General features: G+C 35.7%; 1 long non-coding RNA gene across 7 annotated transcripts in view; it reads right to left on the bottom strand.

Annotated features, from left to right (window-relative positions):
* Positions 1-11,618, bottom strand: part of LOC128842406 (uncharacterized) — a 128,537-nt gene extending 116,919 nt beyond the window's left edge. For 4 of the 7 annotated variants that reach the window (XR_008445994.1, XR_008445995.1, XR_008445988.1 and 1 more), the window contains exons 1-3: positions 11,299-11,618; positions 10,472-10,558; positions 10,294-10,376 (exon numbers count right to left, since the gene is read on the bottom strand). This is a non-coding gene — a long non-coding RNA (uncharacterized LOC128842406). Of the gene's footprint in view, positions 1-10,293; positions 10,377-10,471; positions 10,559-11,194 lie in introns of all 7 variants that reach the window. The other 3 variants (XR_008445991.1, XR_008445992.1, XR_008445993.1) reach the window with 3 other exon arrangements.
* Between the last annotated feature and the right edge of the window lie 693 nt (positions 11,619-12,311).

Below are 12,311 nucleotides of genomic sequence, written 5' to 3'. Positions count from 1 at the left end.
CAGGGTGATTGAGGAAGCCTGTTCATTTGAGCTGAGTGTAATTTGCTACACAATGCCAAAACTGTATCGACCAAGCACTCTCGCTAGTTCTCCTAGTACTAAACAGTTCAGTTTCTAACAGGAAACATAGGATGGGTTACAATACGAGGCAGAAAAGAATGGAGTTATCAGGAAAAAAAATTCAGCAAACAAAATATCTAAAATATGTCAGAGGACTTTACTTTTAACAAGTTTCCTCCCAGATGGCTACACTAGAGGAAACATTTGAAATGCATCCTGCAAAGGACATTTTTGTAATCAATTATCTCATTTATTTCCATATGCTTTAATAGAACGTTAACAGCATACTGTATTTTAATGAGTTGTAAGGAACTATTCTACACTGGAATAGGATTGGATTTGGTGATTTAATAGATCATTTCTATCTCCAGCTCTTTTGATTTAGATTTAGATTTTTGATTTCAGGTACCTGTGTCTAGAATGCCACATACCTTGTAATCACGCTTACTGCTTATATATGTACAAAACAGAATAATTTTACAAGATGGTGGTGGAGAATAGAAACATGCTAGCTTAGGAAGGGCACCAACTAATCTTCCACCTATGAACGTTTGGTTTCATAGTCCACTTTAGACCATGACTAACACTGATTTTTAGGAGGAAGAGGAGTATTCTTTTAGACCCCATCACAAAACCATCATATACTTTTGTATGACTGGAAGTGCCTACCCAAAATAAACCAAGAACTAGAATAGCAGCTGTAGTGGAGGTAAAGGTTGAGATACTTTAGCAGCCCTGTGCAAACTAATGTTGTTAGTCCCTCAATTTCATGAGCATTAGTTTCACTCACACATTTCAAAACACCTTACACCTTTCCTCCCACTAAATAAATAAATAGAAACCACACATTCTACGATATACAACTTAGCATTTATATATCATGCTCTGCATGTTCAACCATTAACTATTTCTCATAACAGCCCCGTGCAAAAAGTAAAAATTATTATCTCCACTTTACAGGTGGGGAAACTTAGGCAGAGAGGTGAAATGACTTGATTGAGGCTACAGCAAGTCAGTTCTAGAGCAGGGTTTAGAATTTAGGCTCTCTCAAGTCCCAACCCTTTGCTCATGCTTCCAGATCACTGGCACCAAAACACACCCATATATGTGAAATTATGGCCAGGTTCTAACTAGTGTGCTCCACTTTGTTTATGGAAATTGGAATGGCAAAGAATAAATCTCACCATGTTTTTCAAAATAGCACCACAATCTCTTTGTTGGCCCAATCATACAACCAGCCCCACTGAAATCAACGGGACAGTTAGGTTGCTCACAGTAGTAAGCACTTTACCCAGTAATAAGTGTTTACATGTTTAGGTCCTAAAGAAGAAATTCTCCCCTGTGCAGAGGGCTAGAATATGGCCTACGCAATACATAAGTTGACTTTAGTGAGACTTAAAAGATGTATAGGCCTGGAACTGGCCCTCTGCGAAATGTGTAATTTCACTCTATTAGAGTAACTAGTACAGTAGTAACCAATGGCTTTTCTTTTTAAAAAAAAACCTAGTGCTCAGAATTTGTAACATTACAGAATACTGTGAAATGTATCTAAGAAAAACCTCTTCCAAAATCACCTGTAGACTTTTGTGTTGATGAAAGTGTGTCACATGAACCAGTGAGGAACTGTAACCAACTGCACAATTCACTGTCCAACTAGCCTTCAAAATTCATCTCTAAATGCAAAGATGATTTTAAGAGCTTTTGTTTGTTCTTTATAAGAAATTTTAAAGTAGTGTTCAGAATTAGAAAGTGCTGAATTTTTCATGAATTCCTCTCCAGGGAAGCTTATTAGCTGCTTTTTATTGAAGGTTTTATTTTGGATTTGATTACTTTTGCTGAGGAACAGCCATATGACCACAGAAAGTTACAATTTCTGATTCCTTTTTGGAATTTAATACTTATTCACTTATCCTCTTTTTTGTGTACTCTTCACTATATTCTGTTCAGCAGATATCAGAAATACAAAGACCTAAACCAATAAGATAGGATGGAATTTTGATGGTCATGTATCTAAGAAGGAATTTTGTAAATGGCCATAGGTTTTAACTGTATGCAATATGGCCCTACCTTACTCACAAGAGAAGACCTATTTTGGGAAAAGAATGTACACCTCTACCCCAATATAACGAGGTCCTCGAGAGCCAAAAAATCTTACTGCATTATAGATGAAACCACGTTATATCGAACTTGCTTTGATCCACCGGAGTCCGCAGCCCCGTTCCCCCTCCCCCCCGGAGCACAGCTTTACCGCGTTATATCTGAATTCGTGTTATATCAGGTCACGTTATATCGGGGTAGAGGTGTATTTCTGTTTAATTCTTGATGTTCTTTTTAACTAGCCAGAGCTGCAGATACTGATATATGGAGTATGGTATGACATGCTGCTGACTCTCTAATTATGGAATATGGATGTACAATGTCATCAAAAAGTGTGAGATCATCCTTCGTATGTTACAGAAGTCATGGATGAGAAATCCCTTCACAGTAAAGTGAAGCAAAACCTCAACTGGATGTGCTACCCTGCATCCGGCATGGCCTGCTCTCCCACGCCAGATACAACTTTCTGCTCACCTGCTGTCACACCCCAAATTATTCCTCTTTTTGTAGATTCAAGAAAGGGATGTTGTTTGAGGTCACTATACCAGGCTATGGTCCAGCAAACTGTTCCTTGCCTTTTTAGCCTAATCAACACTGTAAATTATCACTCATAAAAATGATTTTTGGGGCCAAAATACAAATACCTGACAATTAATAGTTTTAACTTGTTAAACAAGAAAAACTGAACTTTTATCGGTTTTCCAGAGGTAAGTCAAAGACTTACCATTTTAAATAAATATTTTACATATTCAATATGATTTTACATACATGTATATTCACACACATATTATATAATATTCAAATTAAATTAAATTTACACACAATGAAAGCGTGTGTGTCCATATATGTGTGGATCTATGTACATAAATGTGCGTGTATATATGACGGCAAAGATGCACACATACACACACAGATACAGGATACACACATTCTAGTGGGGTAACTTAATTTTATTTGAATTAATATTAAGACATTCCAGTGGAACTGAAATTTCAGCATAATCATTTTATTTATGATTTAAAATGTAAATCCATACCTTAAATCCATCATTGTAAATCTTAAGTTAAGAAACAACTATATAGGTGACCATTTCAGCATAATTCTGCCTTCTATATAATTTAAAATGAGAAATTTGCATCCATTTGGAAAAAAAACAGCCATTAACTTTGCGTCATTTGATTATATTCACTGATAAATTATGTATTTAAAAATTAAATTTAAAAAAATCTAAACATGCTGTTTATTTAACAGAGATGGAAGAGCTAAAACTTTCACACAGCATTAAAAAAAGTTGCAGCAAAGTTGATAAGGAGAATAGATGACCCTTGGGTCTTTGGGGCCTTAGGCCTTCCTTTGGCCTTTTAATATAGTTTTCATCCATTCTGGTGCATATTCATCCCACACCATGAACCTTACAACACAGAGATGCACATTAAAGGAGGGAGAATATGGATGCCATGTCCTCTAAAACAAGACAGCAGCATTGTGGCACTCCTTTGTTTAAATCAGTCAAACCAGACAGACACAATATGCACTCTGTAAGTCTAGACAGCACTTAATATTAGTTAGATGCGCTTTAAATGCTCTCTTCATTCAAGTTTAAGTTTCCTGTATCAATCATTTAAATTTAAGTAAGTGTTACTCTGATCCAAATCTCATTGACGTCCATTGGAGGTTTTCCACTGACTTCAATGGGCTTTGGATCAGGCCCTAAAGGACCAGACATCATTTTTCTACAAACGAACCAGACAATAAATATAAACTGTTGTGTGCAACAAATGTCGATATGCAAAATCGGATCAGGATTAAAAAAAAGACGGTAAATGACAACAAACAGAGAACAAGAGCTATATTATTAATAATACTTTTAAAATCAGATGTGGTATACAGTAGGAAGAATAAAGTAATTCTAAAATAAGACTCCTTTGTGTATGAATGTAAAAACAAAGATACAGACCAAGAGTGTGTGAATGCAATCAAATAGTGTTCCCTACCCTTTTGCACATTAACTGAGTTACAATTAAAAACAACACAAAATACCAAAAGGCTGCCAAAGCATTCAGAAGATTAAAAAGGCTTTTGTGTATCAATAAAGCACCTACTAGACTGAAATTATTAATTAATTATCAATTCAAAATACTGCAAATATTTGTAATTTTCCATGTTGATTATACCAGGTAGGTGAAAACTTAAGTTTTAAGCAGAAACCTAATATACTTTGTGTTGAAAAACAATGACAGTCTTTAACAAAAAACCAAAACCAAAATCCAACAACCTTCCAACCCCCGCATAGTGGTAGAGGACATATACTGACTTGAATTATGAATGCAAAGTGGCTTGGTGTACCATGACTGCAAAATACCAAAATACTACCAAATATTTTTCTATTCAGCCATCCCCCCAAAATAAGTAAATAAAATGACACAAAATCAGTCTGTTTGCAGTTTCTTTTTAAAATTTTCAACCAGTTCTTTCCAGTATGTTTTCCTTTTTGTTTAAATTAGCAGAAATAAGGAAAAAATAAAATAAGGAAATAAAAAGAAAACAAACCACAAATGATAAGCATTTTTCTAATCCTACCATCTAAACAGATTTGCAGTTGTAGTTATACACTGTAGCTCATATTTTCTCTCAAAAATGTAAACAGAAAGCGTATGAGATTTTTTATCACTAAAAATGAGGATGTATTTCCTCTTCTTGATTTTTCCATGAAATACGGTGAGAAATTCCTGTCTTTTTTCACTATATGAAAAGATACCATCTTGACCACACAGGTGTGCATGAGCATATGCACGTACATCATGCTTAGGGTGACCAGATGTCCCGATTTTATAGGGATAGTCCCGATTTTTGGGTCTTTTTCTTATATAGGCTCCTATTACCCCCCACCCCCATCTCGATTTTTCACACTTGCTGTCTGGTCACCCTAATCATGCTAAATACAGACAAGACTTTAGCGAGCTAGAACAATGTGCAGAATTATCAGTCAGCAGTGTATATATAATCAACCAAGAGCTATAGAAAATGAACACTTTCTAAATTAATATTTAAATAAGTCCTATTACTTGTAATAAAAATAATATTTTTTTAATTTTTTTCTCTTACAAAAACTATGATCAGTGTTTGAGGCGGTTTATTTTTCTATTTTTTAAACAAGTCTAAAAAAAGCATGTCATTTGAATACTTCTCCAAGATCAGGAAGGAACTGGATGTTTCTCCGGCAAATAACTGGACATGAAGGCTAAGGTAATGGTAGTCTTATAGACAGCCAAAATTCAATAAACAGTAATTCAAAGGTGTCATTAATATTTAGAATCCTTCCAAAAAACATTACTCTAATTTAAATAAAGAATTCCTTTGTAGGAAGCCACAGCTTTAATTATGTTCCTAATGAGAACCCAATGCCTCTCCCGCTTCTTCCTAAAACTCTCATTTAGTGCACCAAGGTCATGAAACTCCCTGAATCCCCCTTTATCATTTCTGGAACTATAATTTACTCACACAGTGTCTTTTAAGAAATATTTGGGAATGACATTCCTGAATAAATTCCACCAGACTCCTGAAAACAGTGAGAGGGAAGAGAAAGTCAGTCTAATGGTTGAATCATAATTTAAAACTGCTACGTACACAGGCTAGATCCAAAACCCACTGAAGTTAATGGAAAAACTTCCAGTGATTCCAATGAGCTTTGGATCAGACCCTTTGTTTCCAGAGGTCTGACATAACAAGTTTCAAATTTATTGAAGAGGCAAGAGTGTGTAAGGATTAAGTAATTAGTAGCACTGAGTTTCAGAAAATAATGGTTCTTTATAAAGACTACACAAAATAATGAGGGTTTAGATTTAACCACATACTTTAAAAGAGATTGAACTATGAAAGGGCCCAATTCTGCAGCTTTCATTCACATGTGTAGTCTCATGAGTAAGGCCATCAGGAGAGGGAGCCAAAATCAGAGTTTTGTTCTATCTTACTAATTAAATGATGTACTTTACAACAATCCTGATCCTACTTGAAGTCACTGGGAATTTTGCTACTGACTTACATGGCGGCAGGAGTAGCCGTGGTGTATAAAGGGTTTCTTTCTTTAGAAAATCATACATGGATTTGTTCACAAACACTAATATATAGGTAAGATTTACAAATGGGCCCCACAAAGCATATAAACAGATTTATTGTGCCCACTGACTTGCAGGCATGCAAATGCCAATACACTAAATCTTGATGATTGTGCACAAGGGCTTGATCTAAATCCCATTAAAGTCAATGGATGTCAGTAGATTTTAGATCAGGCCCATAATTACAGGCATAAGCAAACAGGGGTTTACACATGCATTAGAGTTTGTGCTAATGTAAGCTTGCAAAAGTTTGCACATGCACTTAAAAATCTAGCCCTGCTCTTTTATATATACCTATTTGCCAGCACCTACTTACCTATGCATGTCAACGGTGCCTACCAGAGTGGTTCTGGGTATAAGTACTACTCCATTGTCTAAGTGCTCTTCCTGCAATCAATAGTTTATCTAGCCGTATGCATGAAGAATAACTGAATGAATATCTTTGCCCAAATCAAATACCATATATAGTGTATCAACACACACAGAACACGTTTCTTCGTCTTCAGTTGTACAGCATGTACCGTTTGAAGAATGAAACGTATCGGTGTTTCTAATTAAAATGTAGTTTTTGCCAGACATAAACTATAAAAATCAAAATTAAAATTGTGACATGGTGTTGCATTGTTACAGATCCACCAGAACAGCCAGTTTAGCAAAGAGTGATGATTATCTACACCTGTTTCGAGCCGAAAGCAAGTGATGCAGTTAAGAAGCAAAATGCCTCATTAGAACACATTTCAGATTTTTGAAGTGAAGGTGTCACAATCATAGACCTGCCCACACCTTAAGCAACCATGTGCAGGAGGGACTTTAAACCTTGTGGTTCAGCCTTGGAGACACCACAGCTTGATTATGTCACAAGAGCCAGTGTCACATGGAATGAAGGCAGATTACAGTGAAGTCATTCTATTTGTGAGGAAGTCACTGAAAACATACCACTGATTCAATGATTCTATGTTTTATATGCAAATCTCTTCAAAAGAAATCTAGATGGAAGAAAATATTCCTTTCACTTCTTTTTAATTTTATTTTTAATCTCTAAAGAATGTTTAATAATATTTGGCATGTGTCAAAAGAGGCCAGGGCACTGTCTCTGTCTATGTCCGTATGAAATAACCTAGGATTTATATCGTATCATATATGTAATAGGGGCAAGAACAAGGAACTACAAGTATCATTCAGAGAGATGCCTCAAACCAAAACAAAATCAAAACACCCTCCTTATTTCATACTGGCCCAAATCCTTCAGGACTCACCCAGGCAAAATTCCAAAATTTTCAAATTTGCCTGAGTAAGGACACCAGGGTTTGGCTCTTAGTGATTTAAGTACAATTTATTACCTTTGAAAGTAATTACCCTATCATAATCCATCCATTTGTGTAAAGTATTGTGTACTTTGTTCATTTTGTTGTATTGCAATCTACTCGTAATCTTTTACATAGTATCTGCTCTCTGTTCAGCACTTCACATTATTCAGAATCCTACGACATATTTACCTTTTGCTGTTGCATCTCCTTCTCCCCATATATCAATAGTATTTGGTAGAACAAATATTTTGTAATGGGATATGTGGAATTTGAAAAGGGAATACTGGGATTTTTGTATGTATCTTATTTACCTGCAACACTATCAACAAGAACCAAACCACTTTTAGGAGGATTAAAAAAAAAAATTAATAACCTGTTATAGACAACAGCATACCCTAAATTATTTAAAAAAAATATTTAACTGAAACTATTACATAAAAACGCACAACTTGATTGATATAAAGAAAGATATATTTTTAATTATGGAGAGGGTATTGTCCTTGCATTTTACATCTATATACCACAAGCTGCAGCTCAATACTTCGCAGTCCAGTATAAAACGTTTTAACAAGTTAAATATTTTAGCTCCTGAGCATAATTCCTAATATAGCACTAATCTGAGGGTCTTACTGAATAGTTTTTATTTTAAATATTAGTCACAAATAATTTGAAACTTAAAAACTTGGATGAGATCAGCCGCTTAATGAATAAATTTTCATCTCCCCTTCATTGGATTAATGTACAAAATACATGATTTTATGCCTTACTAAATCAATTCATAGCATGCTCAAGAAAATTTTCATTATGAAATAAACCAATAATTCTGCTTTTATTACCTTTTTCATATCTATAATTTATAGCGAATCATCTAGAACATAACAATGCAAGCTAATTTACTGTAAATAATTTTATGTTTCTTGTAAAAATACTTATCAACAATAGAACAACAACAGTATTACAAGCTAGTGAGAAAAAAAAAACAGATATAGGACTATTAAGGTCATGTATCATGAAGCAGTTTGAATTTTCCTTGGTGTGAATTTTATTTTAACTACCATTTTCTGATTTTATAACTACTACAAATAGTATAGCTTAAAACTCCCCAACTATTATTCTATTTGCATTGTTCTATGGAACTTACACAGGCCTCTAAAGTAATACTTTGAAGAATTTAAGTTTAGCTCTTCTACCATTGAGTCATACATTGCTGAACTCCTTTCTTGATCTATACAATTCACCAATACATACTCTGACTGGTTTGAGTTTAATCAGCTTTACTACTAAAAGTTATTAGTTGTTTTTTGTTGCCATAAAAGACTCCAAATGCAATGCTATTACGTGGATTGTTTCAATCCAATATTGGCAGTGGCCTGAATTTAAAACTAGCTTTGCACGAGTTAGTTGCTACGTTCTCATTATTTTTGTTTAAAAAATAAATCCGTTCAGGTTTAGTTGTGTTTTTTTTTTTTTTTACTTAAATGCACTGACACAAATAAAATAAAAATGAGCAACATTAAAATATTTTACTAAGCCGTCATATTTTGCAATGTAAAGGAAAGCATTTTCTGTTACAAGCCTATACAGAAGGAATAGGTTTTGCATAAAATGTCTTTGAAGTACATTTCTTTCCATCAGAACAATGATATATTCTCGTGTATTTGCACATGTACATTTTACTTGGCTGCATGAATAATACAAACTAAATATGATATCCGCCTTTTCATAGTACTGATATATCTTAAGTGTGCAGAGTTTGCCAAATTGACAAAGTGTTTCAGGGTTATGACAAGAACATCTACATCCACATGCTGTTTTGATCTATAAATGGCATTACATTATAAAAGTATTATACTTACATAAATTCCTTCATTAATATTTTGTGCCCCCTAAACTAGGACAATTCTGAGCATTCAGAAATAATACATATGAAAGCAGAAAATACGTATGCCAAAATGCACATTGCTAAGACAATCAGGAAAATGTAATCGTAGTGGGATGCAATTACCTATGGTCATCACTGAGTAACATTCAAAACTATCAGTTAATAAATGCACGTATGCACACGCGCAAACACACACACACACACACACACACGACAAAGGCTAATATAACTCAAGATTAGCTGTTTTTATAATAGGTCCGAACATAATTGTCTAGCAACTTATTAGTAATTAAAATAAAAATCTGAATTTGCACCACACAACTTTGTTTTGTTTCTTTTCAGGTTTGAGCTTCCTTCTGTTTAAAAAAAAAAAAAGACCTAAGGGGGGAAAATAAAAAAGTGCCATTCAACAAAGAAGCTACAGTGCAATCAATGAAGGCAAGACTGGCACAAGTCCTAGAACATTTGCATTCAGAAATAAATGCTGTGATCAACCTTTGTCTGGTTTTAAACAGACTGGTGAAGGGAGGAGTAGACTTGAGAGGGAGGGAGAATGAACCCCCCAAAATTAATAACTGTACTGCATACTTAATAACCTGCAAGTGATCATTTTAAATTAATCTGAACCTTGATGGTCCAATATGTATTGCAGGTTAAAAATAAATGAATATGTAGTCAAAAGGCAATCTCCTTATATCCACTAAGAGTTTCTGAAACTTAATTTTCCTACTTGGTAATTACTCCAGTTGTTCACTCCATTGTGGAGGCAAATAAACGTGAAATGTTACCGCATATCAATCAGATGCATCTAAATGATGAGAAAGAATCTTACCCTGTGAATGGTGGGAAACAAGCCTCAGGGACCAGATATGGAGAGAGGATGCCAATATGTTCACCTTGCAGTTCTGCAGTCTCCTGTAAAAGCAGATGGAAGACACTGAGTGAGCTCCATGGTATTTCTTGATTGTGCAAGTGCATGCAGGCCTGGAAGAAGGGAAGGCGGTCCTTACCTAGCAACGGGTTCCAGCTTTTCGTCCACATGCTTTCCCTGCCACAACTACCCCTGGCTGCCAGCTCCCAGCAACAACAATAGGAGACTAAAGGGGTAGCATGAAAAGAAGAGAGAGAGAAAGAGACAGAGAGAGAGAGAGAGAGAGAAGGGGAGGGGGAAAAGAGAAGCGTGTTAAGCTTGTCTGGTAGTTAACAAGTCTTGAATGAAGAATGTTAGCAAACAGACAAACAGCATGTCTGATGCATGCTAATGGTCCTGGCTTCACCACTGACACTATGAATAATTCAGTAGTCCAAAAAAAAAAAAAAAAAAAAAAAAGACCGCCTTATCTTTTCAAATGCCTATAGAGAGGATGAATAAAAAAGTATGCCTAAACTTTCTCCTTTTAGCCTAATATCTGCAGATAAAATTCAACAGAAAGGCTGGATAGCCGACAACACTTCTACCAATGTTGCCGCTTACACATTTCCAATTCCTATTTTTGTTGACTATTAATTTTCCCCGTTTACCGCCTATTTTATTCCTTTTGTCTTGGAGCTGGCACCTGTCCCAGAGACAGCATTTTACTGCACACCCCTTTTCCCTCCTAAACAGTGAAAGAAAGGGAGGGGAGGGACCCTGCAAGGACAAAAAAGCCCCGCAGTATTTCCATTTCAGCCACGGTCAGATTACAAGGGGGTTGGAGGGCTATCATCCATCCTTGTTCATGTGGCACAGATACCTGAAGCAATTAAAAAACATACAGAAAGAAAGAAGCTGGTTCCATGAGCAGCACAAGGCATTGGCACTGAGAAAAAAATTTCAAATAAAAGCCATCATTCTCACAGCATACAAACTAGCAAATCCTGATTCATTGCTCAGTCAAATAAATCAATTTCTTTAACCAAGACGGAAAAAAAATGGATCAGCGGGGGTGGTGGTAGAAATACTTGTAGCTTTAACCTCAACATTGCGATATACTGTACAGCCAAGCACAGCACCGAAAACAAGAAAAATTAGTCCCATTTTTTTTTTTTTAAAGGAGAAGGGTTAAATAAAGGAGAAAAAAAGAAGATCCTATTTGTAGCATTTTGAAAAGTTCTGCTCTGGCAAAGGCTGTCTGAAGAGGAGGCCCTTGCAGCAGGAATGCAAGCTGCAGCAGAAACCTTTTTTCATAGTCCAATCTCCCCCTTGTGAGCGACTAGAGCAATCTGGCTAAGAAAGAGGAGGAGTATATGAGCTAGCGAAACAGAGAAGACTAGAGCTGATGATGAAACAGAGGCACGGCCCTGCGTGAGCAGGCTAGTTTTCATCATACGCAGACACACACACACACACACACGAGCGCGCGCACGCACATACACACACAGTGCAAGCAGGCATACAACAATGAAATTAAGCACCCCTCCATACAGTAACACTTGCTTCAGCTCTCCTACATTTGCCTCCAAATCCAGCAAAGCTATTTTTCTTTAACACAATGCAGTCTTGTGTTTAAGACGGGGGTGGGGAAGGAAGGAGGGGAGAAGGGAGAGACACAGCAAAGGAATTTTAATGCATGTACAATGTGACAATAAGTTTAAAAAGGCAGTTTGTCAAATTAATCTTTTAATTACAGTTTTTTTTTTCATGAGAAAATATCTGCAGGGATAAAAAATATGAGGTTCTCTTTCCAAAATAATAAAACAAAATGTAGTTACAATATTAAGCCATCCATAAACACCATCAAAATGCAGCACAGAAAAATCAGTGTAGTAAATGGGGATTTAGAAAAAGTAAATACGGTATGTGACAAAAACTTAGTGATTTTGTTTTCTCATGCCCTTACTTCTAAACCAGCTGCACAGCCAAGCTGAGGC

Source organism: Malaclemys terrapin, chromosome 1, assembly GCF_027887155.1.
Source record: "Malaclemys terrapin pileata isolate rMalTer1 chromosome 1, rMalTer1.hap1, whole genome shotgun sequence".
In the NCBI taxonomy this organism is placed as follows: domain Eukaryota; kingdom Metazoa; phylum Chordata; order Testudines; family Emydidae; genus Malaclemys; species Malaclemys terrapin.
The sequence above is the reverse complement of the archived record's forward strand: the minus strand, read 5'-3'. Positions and strand labels throughout refer to the sequence as shown.